At 35.1% G+C, this 14458-nt stretch overlaps 1 pseudogene; it reads left to right on the plus strand.

Moving 5' to 3' along the window:
* The first annotated feature begins 435 nt into the window (after positions 1-435).
* On the plus strand, positions 436-2631 carry LOC123951982 (annotated as a pseudogene).
* The last annotated feature ends 11827 nt before the right edge of the window (positions 2632-14458 follow it).

The following is a 14458-nucleotide window of genomic DNA, read 5'->3' on the forward strand; positions in this document are numbered from 1 at the left end:
TGTAGGGGCACATGGAAACAGTATCTGCCTTTACTGCCTGGATGTTACTCCTTATTTTCTCTCTCCCATAACTTCACCCTATCCTTTCCTATTTGCTCTTTCACAATAGCTTTTAAACATGTACAAACATCTCCCACCATAAGGCATTAAGCAAAATACATAAGAAAATAAAATATACAGCCTTCCTCAACTCTACATATTTTCAGCTATTACTCTATTTCTAGCTGTATTAGTCCATACTTACTGTTGATACTAGATTTTCCACCACCACCTTAAAAGTATTTTTGCTGAGACTGTGGAGGTGGGACACACAGAGCAACCTGAAGTGGCACTGGTGGCTGGTGGCTGGTGTGGCTGAGCCATGAGCAAGGAGCTGCCCTAGGCTCTGAGGAAGTAAGGCACAGGAGGGGCTAACCCACTGCCAATGCTAGAGCCATGGAAATCGGCGTGGAGATCAGTCGAAGATCTGGAGTGCCATTAAGGGGAAATTACAAGACCTTACATTGATGAAGAACTTCCTGATAACATTATAGTAATGATGGCCAACAAGAAAGTCAGGACCAAATGACAGAGGACCTGTCCTTGTTCCTAGGGTATAACACGATTCATCGTTATGTCTTCATGGTGTATAAAGTGATAAACTTGGCTCTGTTACAACTGACGCCTCTAGTCTAAAGTCTTCTGAAACCAACATCTTTGATAATAATGTGTCTTCAAAAAGAGCAGTTACAGTCGGGGGGATGAGAGAAGGCATGAAGCTGCAGTGCTGCCCCTTGCGATTGCTAGCACTAGACCTGAAAAAAGAGATTCCAGGTTTCTCCTAGTTTACAGGTGCAGAAAACTAAGTCAGACTGACTTATGATGATGGAGCTGCAACCTGATTAATGTCAGCTATGAAGCCTCTGAGGCAGGCAGCACCCTCTGAAGATGTGATTGATACTAAGCCAGAACCAGATGACCTCATTGATGAAGACCTCAGTTTTGTGCAGGAGAATCCCTTATCTCGGAAAAAACCCTACAGTGACAGTTTCATATAATTCTTCTCACACTTCTATTGAAAATTGTCAACCACCTGCAAGTCAAAATGCAGACAGTGGTTCTCATTTAAACAAGCTGCAATTTCAGCAGCAGCAAAATGGTATTTGTGCCACCAAGCAACCTGATATACAGAACAGTCAGGTGTTATGAAACAGGACATTTTTGTGAACCATAAGTGCTTAACAGCTTAGAAGAGTCTTATAGACCCTTCTTTAGAAACAACTCAGAAAAAAATAAGTATTGAGGAAGAAAACTTTCAGACGAGGAAGTTGCTTGTGGTAAGTTCAACTGTTAAAGTAAAAAAAAATCCCATCATGTTGGTGAAAAAGAGGAGGAAGATGATGATTTGGAGTCTCATAGAGGAAGCATCCCTAGCAGTGTGTCAAGTGCCAGTAAAGCCTGAAAGGAGACCTTTGCTTCCACCTTCTAAACAAGCTAACAAGAATCTAATTTTGAAAGCTGTATCTGAAGCTCAAGAATCTGTAACAAAAACAACTAACTCTTCTAGTCTCACAGAAACAGACACTTCCAGTTGCTCCCAGAACTCAAACTTCTCAAGAAGAATTGCTGACAGAAATGGTCCAGGGGCAAAGGAGGACTCCCAGAATAAGTATCCCCATTAAAGAAGAGGAAACAAAGGGAGATAATAAAGAAAAAAGCCCAGGAACTCAACAGAGGCAGTTGTTATCCTGACTGGTAATTGAGCCAGTAATGGCAGAAACTCTGCAGATCAGTCAAGATTACTATGACACAGAAGCCATAGTCCATGCAGACACAAGATCATTTATTCTGAAGAAGCCAAAGCTGTCTGAGGAAATAGTAGTGGCTCCAAACCAAGAGTGGGGGATGAAGACTGGAGATACCCTTCAGGTACTTTCAGTACACCTTAGGCAGATGGGATCTTGTACCACCAGATAAACCTGCAAGTCCCAAGTTTATAGTGACACTGGATGGTGTCCCCAGCCTCCCAGAATACATGTCAGATCAAGAGGAGGACATGTGTTTTGAAGGAGTGAAACCTGTAAACCAAACTGGAACCTCAAACAAGGGACTCAGAGGTCTCCTCCACCCACAGCACTTGCAGTTGATGAGCAGGCAGCTTGATAAGCCAAATGGTAGCTTTTCAGATGATGAGATGAGTGAGCTGAGTGTGGTCCAGAAACCAGAAAGATTTTTGAAATGTTGCAAATACTGGCCTGCCTTAAAAATGGGGATGAGTGTGCTTACCATCAACCTGTTTCACTTGCAAAGCCTTCCTCAATGGTAAATTTACTGAAAAAATGTTTGTTCTTTCATCCAAATTGAAAATATGATACAAAATGTACTAAACCAGATTGTTCCTTAACTCATATGAGTCTAAGAATTCCAGTAGTGTCTCCAAAGCCAGCAATTGCAAAACCAGTGCCACCTTCTAGCTTCTAACTGTGCCATTATTTCTCTGCTTGTAGGAAAATGAAAAGTCCCTTCTATCATGCAAAACACTGCAGATGTAACACTCAGTGTACAAGACCTGACTACGCATTTTATCTTCCTTCAATGACTGTGCCAACACAACATTCCTTGAAATGGATTCGACCTCACACCAGTGAATGACACTCAGTCCTACTTGGCAGAAAATTGTGGAGTATCCACTCACTGACAAAAGTTATTCTGCAGAACTTGTCAAATCTTTGAAACTTGGAAACATTGCTTTCATAATATTGAGTTTACTGTCTACCTGAAGTGTCTAATTTTTCAAGTTTGTAAGTTTATTAAGTGGTTTTAACATTGGGTGTTTTTTTGTTGTTTGTTTTTGGTTATGAAAAGACCATTTAAGGAAAAGTTAAATTCTATTAAAACATTTCAGGCATGTTTGTAAAAAAAATAAAAAAAAAAAAGAAGCCAAAACCTCTTATTATTGACTTATTCTTAAATCTGACTCCACAGTTTTGCCTCATTTACTCTCTGCAACATGTTCTTTATTTTTTTGCATTCTGTTATGTGGTTAGTTCTAGGTTAACATTTATTAACCTGTCTTTCTAGCCACTTTTATTTTCCTTTATTATATTCTCTTCTTCATCCACTCTATAAATTCAGTGCTTCCAGGATTTCTAATTGATTCCATCCATTTACATGGCTTGAACTATCTCTTGTATATTTTAATGACTCAAATCATTATCCTCAGCTTCATTCTAATTCCTCAGTGACAGAAATATTTATTCTAATAATGACTATTCAAATGATGACTACCTTCACCACTCAAACTCAATGTGCGGCAGAAAGAAATCATCTTCTGAGATGCCATATCTCCTTCTTTTTTTTTTTTTCCTTTTTATTTATCTTTTCAGCGTAACAGTATTCATTCTTTTTGCACAACACCCAGTGCTCCATGCAAAACATGCCCTCCCATTACCCACCACCTGTTCCCCCAACCTCCCACCCCTGACCCTTCAAAACCCTCAGGTTGCCCAACCTCCCACCCCTGACCCTTCAAAACCCTCAGGTTGTTTTTCAGAGTCCATAGTCTCTTATGGTTCTGGTGCAGCCACTGTCTTCTAAGCTAGCCTTTAATTTGTAGTTGTGTCTTACTTTTTTTTCTTTATAGCCTTCCCCACTTACTGTTCCATTTGTTCAGCAGCTCCTATCCAAGGGGCACTTGGGTGGCTCAGTTGCTTAAACAATAGACTCCTGATTTTGGCTCTGGTCATGATCTCAGGGTTTTGAGATTAAGCCCCAAGTTGGGCTTTATGCTGGGCATGGAGCTGCTCAAGATTCTCTCTCCCTCTCCCTTGGCCCCCAACACCCCTCCTGATCCTATTCATGCACTCTCTCTCTCAAAAAGAAAAGAACTTCATATCCAGGATACAAACTTTTTTTTTAACCTTAATTACTATGAATAACATCTTAATTGATACTGTTATATCCCACTCTTAATGTCCTTTAGAAAATTTCTACTCTTATTAAAGAGTGATTGTTTTAAAATACAAATATAAATAAGCTATAGCACTAAACTGTAGAACAATCTCCTTAATGTATGATAAATATTATATCATCATCTGTTCTCAAACATGATGAAATATTTTTACTCTCTGGTCCCACCATGCATATTTGTTTGTTTTTGTCATCCTGAGAGCTCTTCCTATCTGTCTGGCTAATTTCCCCTCAGCCTATGGAATCTAACTCAGGTGACATTTCCTCCAAAAAGCCTTCCAAGTGGTAAGTGTAACTTAGGTAACTCAAGTGGTAAATATCAACTCTATGTGTTTTTATAGCATCTTGTTTCTGTTTCTGAACCAATGAATATAAAATGAATCATGGTATGTTTAATTGTTTGCATTTTCCCACAGAACCAGAAGTTTTGTTTTGTTTTATTTTTTTCTTTTTTAAATTTTATTTAAATTCTAGTTAGTTCACATATAGTATAATACTAGTTTCAGGAGTAGAGTTTAGTGATTTATCACTTACATATAATAGTCAGTGCTCATCACAACAAGTACCCTCCCTAACACCTGTCACCATTTAGTCCAACCCCCTACCCACTTTCCCTCCATCAACCCTCAGTTTGTTCTTTAGAATTAAGAGTTTCTTATAGTTTGCCTTACTATCTCTCTCTAAATCATTAGCTTTTGAAGGCAAAACACTGTTCATGTATATTTGTATTCTTATTTCCTGGAAATTTCCCAAGAAGGAGCTAAAATAAATGGACACTTAACAAATGAACGTTTAAGCAAGTACATATATTTCAGGATTCTGTGATCAATTTCTTGTACCTGTTATACAATAGTGTGGAATTGTGAAGGCATGACAACACCTATGTATCTTAACTCATGTTTCTATGAAGAATAATACATATTCAAATCCAACATAAATCCATGCTGAAATATCATCCCACATCTTTTTAAAAATGTCAAAGGCAACAGAGGATCACTGACTTATGTAAAAGAAAGTTTGGAAGTGATATTTCTTATAAACAAGACAAGATAACCTGATCTTAAAACTGTGTTTTTCTTTTGTTCTGCCTTCTGTGGTGATTTGACAGTTTCTTTAAGACAGATGGAGAAAAGAAATTAGTTTTCTGTTGGGTTGGATCAGCCTGCCCCAACTGGTTTGTAGAGGAGAAATATGTCTCTAGGACAAATGAATACACCTTTAAGAACCCACTTTTTCTTCCTTCCATCTTCATTCTTTCCTTCCTTCCATCCTTCATTCCTTTTTTCCTTCCTTCCTCCTCCCTCCCTCCCTTATTCTCCTACCCTCTCCTCTTCCTCCTTCTCCTCCCACTCCCCCTCCCTGCACCTGTCTATGTGTCCGTCTCTGTCTCTCTGTTTTATTTTACTTTCTTGATTCTGGCCTATGGTAACTCTTCAACCATCTCAGTACTATTTGTAAATATATAAATATGCAGGGGAAGAGTATTCTACTATAGAACATAGATATATTTAAGAGCTCTCACTTCATCTGTCATTAGGTATAAAGGAGCAGATTACAAAAGACTGAGAGAGTCCAACAGTACAGAAGGGCAGAAAAAATATCAAGTATATCTGAAAGTCACCACAAAATCAATTTATTACTACAAAGGGGTCATGTTTTGAGGTATATTAAATAACAATACATCCTGTTGGTTCTTTAATGTGTAAAAGACCATACATCAAAACATCAATGGGATTTTATGTAAGTTTACATTAGAGTTCTTCATATCATGCATATAAGAGAATGTAATCTGTTTAACACGGGAGGCAACAATGAAGTTGAACAGTCCTACATGTTATATAATGTTTACTTTTCATATAAAAATAAACATCTTAATAAGTTAAATTTTAGCTATCCATGAAAGGTCTTCTTTATACTCAGCATTTTATAATGGATGGTATGTTTAATTAATGAATTAGTCATATAAATACTGAGTGACTATAGAGTCAAGACACTGTACTAAGTGATAGTGATACGTAGGTAGAAAACATCCTTTGAAAAAGGATTTAATATAATTGAGAAGCAATAACAGATAGTTGAAATGTAGTTACTGCTTTAAAAACAATAGCATTATACAGAGACACCTGGGTGGCTCAGTGAGTTAATATCACTTGACTTCATTTCAGGTCATGATCTCAAGAGTCCTGAGACCTAACCCCTCCAGCTCTGTGCTCAGTGGGGAGTCTCCTGGAGGTTCTCTCTCTCCCTCAACTCTCCTCCTGCTCACATGATAGCATGCACTCTCTCTCTCAAATAAATAAATATTTTAAAAATGATTGTATTGTATGGTGATAATAGCTACATTTGTGGTGAGCATGACATAACCTATGGACTTATGTAACCACTACGTACACCTGAAACTAATGTAACATTGTGTGTCAAATATACTTCAGTAAATAAATAAAATGCAAGAAAATAATAATAATATATATAGTATTTATGAATATAAGTGTAAATTTTTTGAAAAAAATTTTGAAAAAAATTTTGAAATTTTTGAAATTTTGAAAAAAAGTTTTCAGTCCTCTGAAAACATAAATAGATACATAGAGACATGAGCTTCTAAAAGGAAATAGCCTAACTTTACTAACAGGTATTTTTTGAATGGATAGTCATATGAACTAAGATAATGGTAAAATCTAGAAGCTGAAATTTTTTTCCCTATTTGGTTACAAATCACAAGGGACTTACCCCTCCCGAAAAGGTGGTGCCATTCACTAATGTTTATCATAGTCCATGTAAGGAATCTGTTGGTTTATTGTTCAGAAATAAAACTATGTTAAAGTATGAAACCTTCCATTAAGCATAATTGAAGGGGGTGTCCTTAGTGATTCTTTTATCAGTTTACATACAATGCCATTTTACATTGCTATTCTCATTTGAATATGAATTACTATATAGCAAATTAATACTTATAGCCTGTTTTTTTAATAAACAAATATTGCTAAGTAAGAGCAGTATTATTTTTTTCATGTTAGAAATCTGCATAGAATGGTCAGTACAAAACCTAGTCATCATCCTGTGTGTCCTAATTACATGATTTTTCAAAATGAAGTGGATACATCTAAAAAATGGTGATAACATTTATATAATCACCATACTGAATGGTAAATATATATAGAGAGAGAGAAATTTATCTCTCTCTCTCTCTCTCTCTATATATATATATATATGATTTCTATACACATTTGAACGAGAAGTGAGGGGACACCTCGGTGGCTGTTAGTTAAGGGTCTGCCTTCAGCTTGGGTCATGATCCCAGGGTCCTGGGATGGAGTCCCACATCAGACTCCTTGCTCAGTGGGGAGCCTGCTTCTCCCTCTGCCTACACTCATCCTGCTTGTGCTTGCTCTCTCTTGCTCTCTCTGACAAATAAATAAAAAATCTTAAAAAATTTAAAAAAAAAAACTAGAAGTAAAGACATTTTACTGTATAATAAATGGATGTAATTTTATACAAAATTAAATATAGGTCCTTGTTAATTAAAGTAGTGGAAAATAGTGTTCTAATTTTAAACTTATTTAAAGTGTATTTTTAATTCACTACATTAACACAAGGTTTGAATGAGTGATTATACAGGCTTTATTATACACTACAATTTTAATTACCACAAATGTGTTTTTAATAAGATTATGATACACACATGCTATTTCACAAGCATAACATGGATATTTAGTTGGAACTGAAAAGTAACTTCACTAAAATCATAATTTAATCTTTTTCCATAAGAAGAATTTATTGTGTTGTTGATGTAATCTTATTTTTCCATAGAAATTATTTACTTAAAGCCCATTCCATGAAGTAAACTGACAGTAACTGGATGAGGATATGTTCATGATGGTTGGGAACCAATCCTTGCTTCTAGTAAACCTGGCTGCACCAACAACTGACTGAATAAATTTTATCAAGTGAAGTAACCTGTCTTATTTTCCTCATCTCTATATAGGAATCAAAGAAGCACCTAATTTATACTGTTGTTGAATAATACCTAAAATAAAATGTGTAAATGGCTCAGTGGCTGGTAGAGTAGACCTGTAACAAATATAAACTATAGATAGCTAGATAAAAAATTATAAATTTTGATGTACTAGAGATAAAGCTTAATTAGATTACTAAAAATAATTGAGAGGACCAATTTGTGCAATTTGACTTTTGGATTTAATTTGCGTATTCTATCTTTTTTTCTTTTCTTTCTTTCTTCTTCTTCTTCTTCCTCTTCCTCTTCCTCTTCTTCTTCTTCTTCTTCTTTTTAATTTATTTGACACAGAGTGAGAGAGCACAACAGGGGGAGCAGCAGAGGGAGAGGGAGAAGCAGGCTCCCCACTAGGCAGGGACCCTAATGTGGGGCTTGATCTCAGGTCATGATCTCCCAGAACCCCGAGATCATGACCAGAGCTGAAGGCAGACGATTAACAGAATGAGCTACCCAGGAACCCCTAATCTGTGTATTCTCTAACTGTAATCCTATTTCTCTACCCACTACAAATTACACTACAAAAAGATTTCCTTTTCAGTAACAATACGAGAGAGACAACATGATAGAGCATAAAAAATATGGAATTTGCTCATACACTGGGTCTAAATCTAAATGTAATACTTACCAATTTTAATACTAGAGAAGTCATTTAAAATTTCTGAAGTTATTTAAGACTTCAACCTCTTTTTCATAAAATATAATGAAAATAAATCTTGTATCCCAGAGATATTTAAGGGTTAAGTAAGAAATACATGAGAGGATATGTGTCATTGTTATTAGTTATAGTTTTCATTAAAATGAAAGCTCAAAAAATTTATACACAAAGCCGATACTAATTCAAAGTCCTTGAAGTATTTTTATGAATTAGCTTTTTAAGTAAAAATTATAATTTTATATGTAATTAATTTACACAAACAAAATATTTCTAGTTGTGTGGTTTGCTCAATAAATTACTGAATAAATGTTCTATAGTGTAAAGTTTTACAAAAAACATTAAAAAATGTGAAGTGTTTAAAATGAAGGAGGTATGTAATTTATGTTATTTTGAAACAGTTTTGTCTAACACAGATTTTCATGATTTTCAATTAGATTCAAAAGAAAAAAATCATTGTTTTAGTAAATAACTGAAATTCAATTGAAATTTTTGTAAGGAGAAATCCAAGAAATATATTTAAAGGAGTCACTTCACACATGTGTCATATACAGTCACTGACTTATTAGCTCTAATTAACTGAATGCAAAATATATTAAAGAATAGTTTTACTCCAAATCCATATTAGAAACTCACACTACTCAAAAAAAAACCAAAAAAACAAAAAACAAACAAAAAAAGCTACATTCAAGCTTCACATGTAGGAAATTAACACTTTATTCTTTGTCTAAATAAAGTTTTTAATAGACGTGTCCCATTCAAAATAGAGACTCTTAAATATGTATTTTACACTATTTTTATAAAATTAATTTCTCTTCATTCATAGAATCTGTTTTGCTATGTATTCTTGTATGTAATTTTTAGGCAACTATTTTGTAATGGCTTAAGGTAGATACATGAAAATATACCTTCAGTAAAAGACATGCCAAGTTTTTTTTTTTTTTAACTCTAATTAAAAAGAGTGTTTCAGAGGATTTCTGTTATTTGAAATATTTTGATATATTTCAAAACTCAACTATTAACTATTATTGAGAAACAGAAAATATTCCACCATAACATCCCTAAGTGCTTTTAACATTTCAACCTTAATTTCTTAAAGTAGGTGGAAATGTTGAACTAGAAAATAAAAGCAGACCACCACAGCTCAGTCATGAATCTTAACAGACTTTGTATTTCTTTAATCCAAACACCCTTTGGTGAAGGAAATATTGGTATGGGGTCAACTATTTGTAAGAGCAAGTTCAGTACCTCCCCAAGGCCATGTGCTTGATTGTGCCCTAAAGCCTCCAAGTTTTCCTTTCTTGCTTAAATTTCACGTATTCATACATTCACTCATTTATTCAATAAGTACTTTTAAGCATTAACATATGTGAGGAAGTGTTCTAGGTTATGAGGATATCAAGGTAAATAAGACATAAAATTTCTCTAATGTTGTTACAAGGATTTTTAAAATATTTATAACTGCATTACAATAGTATAATAGGAAAGAATCACATTACAAAATAGTGTAAGCAGTGACCATATCTAACTGAGGTTAAAAAATGAGGTGAAGCTTAAAGGCAGGACAATCTTAATTCATCACCCAATTGGACCAGCTCTTCCAGAACAATGACCGGAGCAAGCCAAAATTTATCATCACCCTCTTTAAAGGAGAATAGGATTATGAGGAAAGATAGAGAAGAGAAATGGAAGACCAAGGAATAAACTTGAGCCACTTCAAAAAGGACAAAGACCACAGCCTACTGGAACAATACTAGTGACTACCAAAGGACAGGGAGATGGAATTTTAACGGTATTGTTTACAAATGGCAGAAGAGCCTCTAGAATCATCTAGTTACTAACCTAACAAGTGTCTCTGAGAACTCTGAAACTATCCCACCCATGCTATTTATGGCTATGCTGCCTGATACTGTTTCCAAATTGTGATGCTGAATACTTCGTAATTATGTATATAGAGGACATAGTACAATATGGATTTGCTTCAGGTTTTGCCACACATCTGGGAAATCACATTCTGAAAGCACTGCGTTTTATATTTGTTTCCCCCCTCAGATATAACCTAGAGTAAACTCAGTTTTACTGTGGAAAAAGAAGAAAAATGTATCCTTCAAGAATCAGAACCTCCTTAGAATCTAGAGAAATAAAGTAAATGGCAATATTATTTATTCTGCTAACATAACCTTTAATTTGCATGCAAATTTTTAATTTTAATGTAATGAAAGTATCTGGTATATATAAATTTTATTTATATATATGTATTTATTTATATATTTTAGGAAAAATAAATCTAAAGTTGATAAAATAATGTATTTGATGAGAAATCAAAATGAGTTACCACTGAATCATAATGGAGTTTTATATTCAAAGTTAAAGTTGTCAAACTTTTTTCCCCACCTTGGAGCATCCACACACTACAGGAAAGCAGAAAAAGAACATCAGCTGTAAGTGCACATTTCTTTCACTCATATTGTAATGGCTACTAATCAGTTGTATGGCACACCTAGTCACAAAGGAGATTAAGAAAAAAAAGTGTGGCTTTATTACCAGGACTAAGAGGGAAGAGTGCTGCAGGAGGCTGTTTCAGTAACTCTGGAATAAGAACACATTTGGACTAAGAAGTGTAGGAATAAATAAATGAAAAATATTAAGGATGATTAATTTGTAGGGTTTTGTAATTAGTTCAATATGAAGGTGAAAGAGGAAAGACACTGAGACTTAGCAGTAGCAAATAAAGCTAGATATTAGATTAAGAATGTGGGGCACCTGGGTGCCTCAGTGGGTTAAGCCTGTGCCTTCAGCTCAGGTCATAATCTTAGGGTCCTGGGATCAGGCCCCACGTCGGGCTCTCTGTTCAGCAGGGAGCCTGCTTCCCCCTCTCTCTCTGCCTGCCTCTCTGCCTGGTTGTGATCTCTCTTTCTCTGTCAAATAAATAAATAAATAATCTTAAAAAAAAAAAGAATGTTATTAATCAGTGACAAAAGCAAAAGTCATAAGCAAAAGTCTAAGATCCTTCGGGCAGAGGTACAATACACACACATACACATATGCTTACACGATGTGTGTGCGTGTTCTATTTTAAAAAAGAAAATTGTTATGGAAAACTATTTTAGTTCAGGATATTAAAGACGGATGCGTTAATCATCCATTTCTAATACAGTTCACAAGGTTCCCTCAGTATTTCATTTAAATCCCTTAAAATCAATGCAAAGGTTAAATTTACCCTTGCAGTCCAGGTAAGTATGCAGTAAGTAAATCATAACTGAACCTTGAAATCTTGAATTGCAAAGTTAATATACCTAAGTAACTGTATCTTAAATGAGAACACACCTTAACTTAAACTTTAAAAATACTTTGGCAAAGCTACTTCCAGCAATATTATCTCTGGCAAACCACACTTAATTTCAAACTCACAAACTTCACCTTTGGCAGTGTACACCTCAGCTAACCACCTCACCATGAGAGATTTAACCTCTGGTAGAAATCATGCAATCCAAATTTTAAAACTTCGTCTTCAAGGAATTGATTTGTAAGACACCATGGAAATCCTTTACTTAACCAGTAAATAATAACAGAAGTGGAAACACTACATTTATTCAGGTTTAAATTCCTCTCTTTTACTGATCTTTGTTCCAATGTCTAAAGAAAGCAGTAACACAAAAATTAGAAGGGAAATAAATCCAGTTTCTACTAACTATGTAGATTAGAAAACTAGTTATGAGTTTGATATTTTGTTATGTGACTAGTTTTATTAATTCTGTGAATATTATGGAGTGGAGATAGAAGAACACATCACGATATTAAGAATGTATTTTTAGGGGTTCCTGGGTGGTTTAGTCAGCTGAGCATCTGACTCTTGATTTCGGCTCAGGTCATGACCTCAGGGTCATGAGATAGAGCCTGGGGTCAGGCTCCTCACTCAGGTGCAGAGTCAGCTTGAGATCCCTTCCTTCTCCCTCTCCCTTTCCCCTTCCCCCTGTTCACATGCTCCTTCTCTCTCTCAAATAAATATACAAATAAAATCTTGAAAAAAAAAAAGAATGCATTTGTATTAATTGCTAAAAGAAAACCAGAAATAGTGCCCTAAAATTCGTTTATCAGTTCTGATTGTGTAGCCTTTTCTCCTGATGTTGATTGTCTCCACATGGCTATTTACCCTAAATTTCTTGGATAAGTGATATCTTGAGTAAGATCCAAAGTCATTTTAGAATCTTGGACTCTATTCCAAAGCACAGCATACACAGTTACCAATAATGCAAAGAATTTAAACACAAATTTCTTGAGAAGCCATATCTTGGATTAAATTGATCCTTTTTTTATTTCTAGTCTCAAATATATATATATATACACACACATATATATAACTTCATATATATAACTTTATATATATTTATATATATTGCTTTATATGTATAATATGTAAATACATATATATGTATTTTTAATAGGGATCTGTAATATTTTAAAAAGTTTACTTGCAAATTATCAAAGACATGCAAATATAACTGACAGTAAGTTAAAATTTTGAAAAATCATCCCAAATGACTAACACTGTTGAGGGGGATATTTAAGTAAATTGCTGCTAACAATTTATACTATAGCAAGCTATGTGGAAAACATCCTATCTTCAATCTCCCAGCTCAACAAAGAACATTTGTTCTTATTTCACTGAAAAAATGCAGATGATCAAACAGGAAACATCCCATATTACAATCTATAAATTTATCTCTATCTATTGCAATATTATTTTGCCTTTCTCTCTGGTCAAAAGACAGACTCTCTCAGCTTCTATGTAAAATGAACCCACCACTGAACCATAGCTCACATATTACTTATTCTTTTGCTTGTACCATAGATTTTCCTTCCCTGCTATATCATTACCACATATCTATGATCCCTCAGAAATTCTCCTATGTTAAGATAATAAAGTCCCACAGACCTCATATCATCCTGTTAAAGCCTCTAGTTACAACTGCACTAGAACAGAATCTTAAAGGTGTTCTCTATACTTCCTCCCCCAGTGTCTCACCTCTAAATTTCTCATCTGCCTAATCCTAGTTTCATTCAAAACATTTTCCTAAAACTTGTCTTGATGGGTTATTAATGACCTTCATTTTGCCATATTGAATTTTCACTTCCCATTTCTTTTCTTAAACTACCACAACCATTTGATATTGTTGATAATTCCTTTTATGAATAGTTTTATATTTTTTTTCCATTTTATTTATTTTTTCAGCGTAACAGTATTCATTCTTTTTGCACAACACCCATTGCTCCATGCAAAACGTGCCCTCCCCATTACCCACCACCTGTTCCCCCAACCTCCCACCCCTGACCCTTCAAAACCCTCAGGTTGTTTTTCAGAGTCCATAGTCTCTTATGGTTCGCCTCCCCTCCCCAATGTCCATAGCCCGCTCCCCCTCTCCCAATCCCACCTCCCCCCAGCAACCCCCAGTTTGTTTTGTGAGATTAAGAGTCATTTATGGTTTGTCTCCCTCCCAATCCCATCTTGAATAGTTTTATAAATTGATTTCTATAATTCTTCACTCTACTAGGTTTCCTCCTGCATCAATGCTTATTTTTTGTCTCCTTTGCTGACACCACTCTCTTTTCCACTTAGAAATGCTGATTCCCTCTGTCACAGTATAGTCTCTATCTACTTTTTGGCAGTCCAATTACTCTAAAAATTTTTTTAGGCAGTCCAATTACTCTAAAAATCTCATAGACTTACAGCTCCATAATCAAGCCATCCTTTTAGGTCTGGACATGAATCTTCTTGGTTGGCTTGGAAGGGCTGAGGAATGGGGAGAAGAGAGGTGATAGAGGAAAAAAAAAGAGAGAGAGCAAGA

The sequence above is a fragment of the Meles meles genome, chromosome 10 (assembly GCF_922984935.1).
Source record: "Meles meles chromosome 10, mMelMel3.1 paternal haplotype, whole genome shotgun sequence".
Taxonomy (NCBI): domain Eukaryota; kingdom Metazoa; phylum Chordata; class Mammalia; order Carnivora; family Mustelidae; genus Meles; species Meles meles.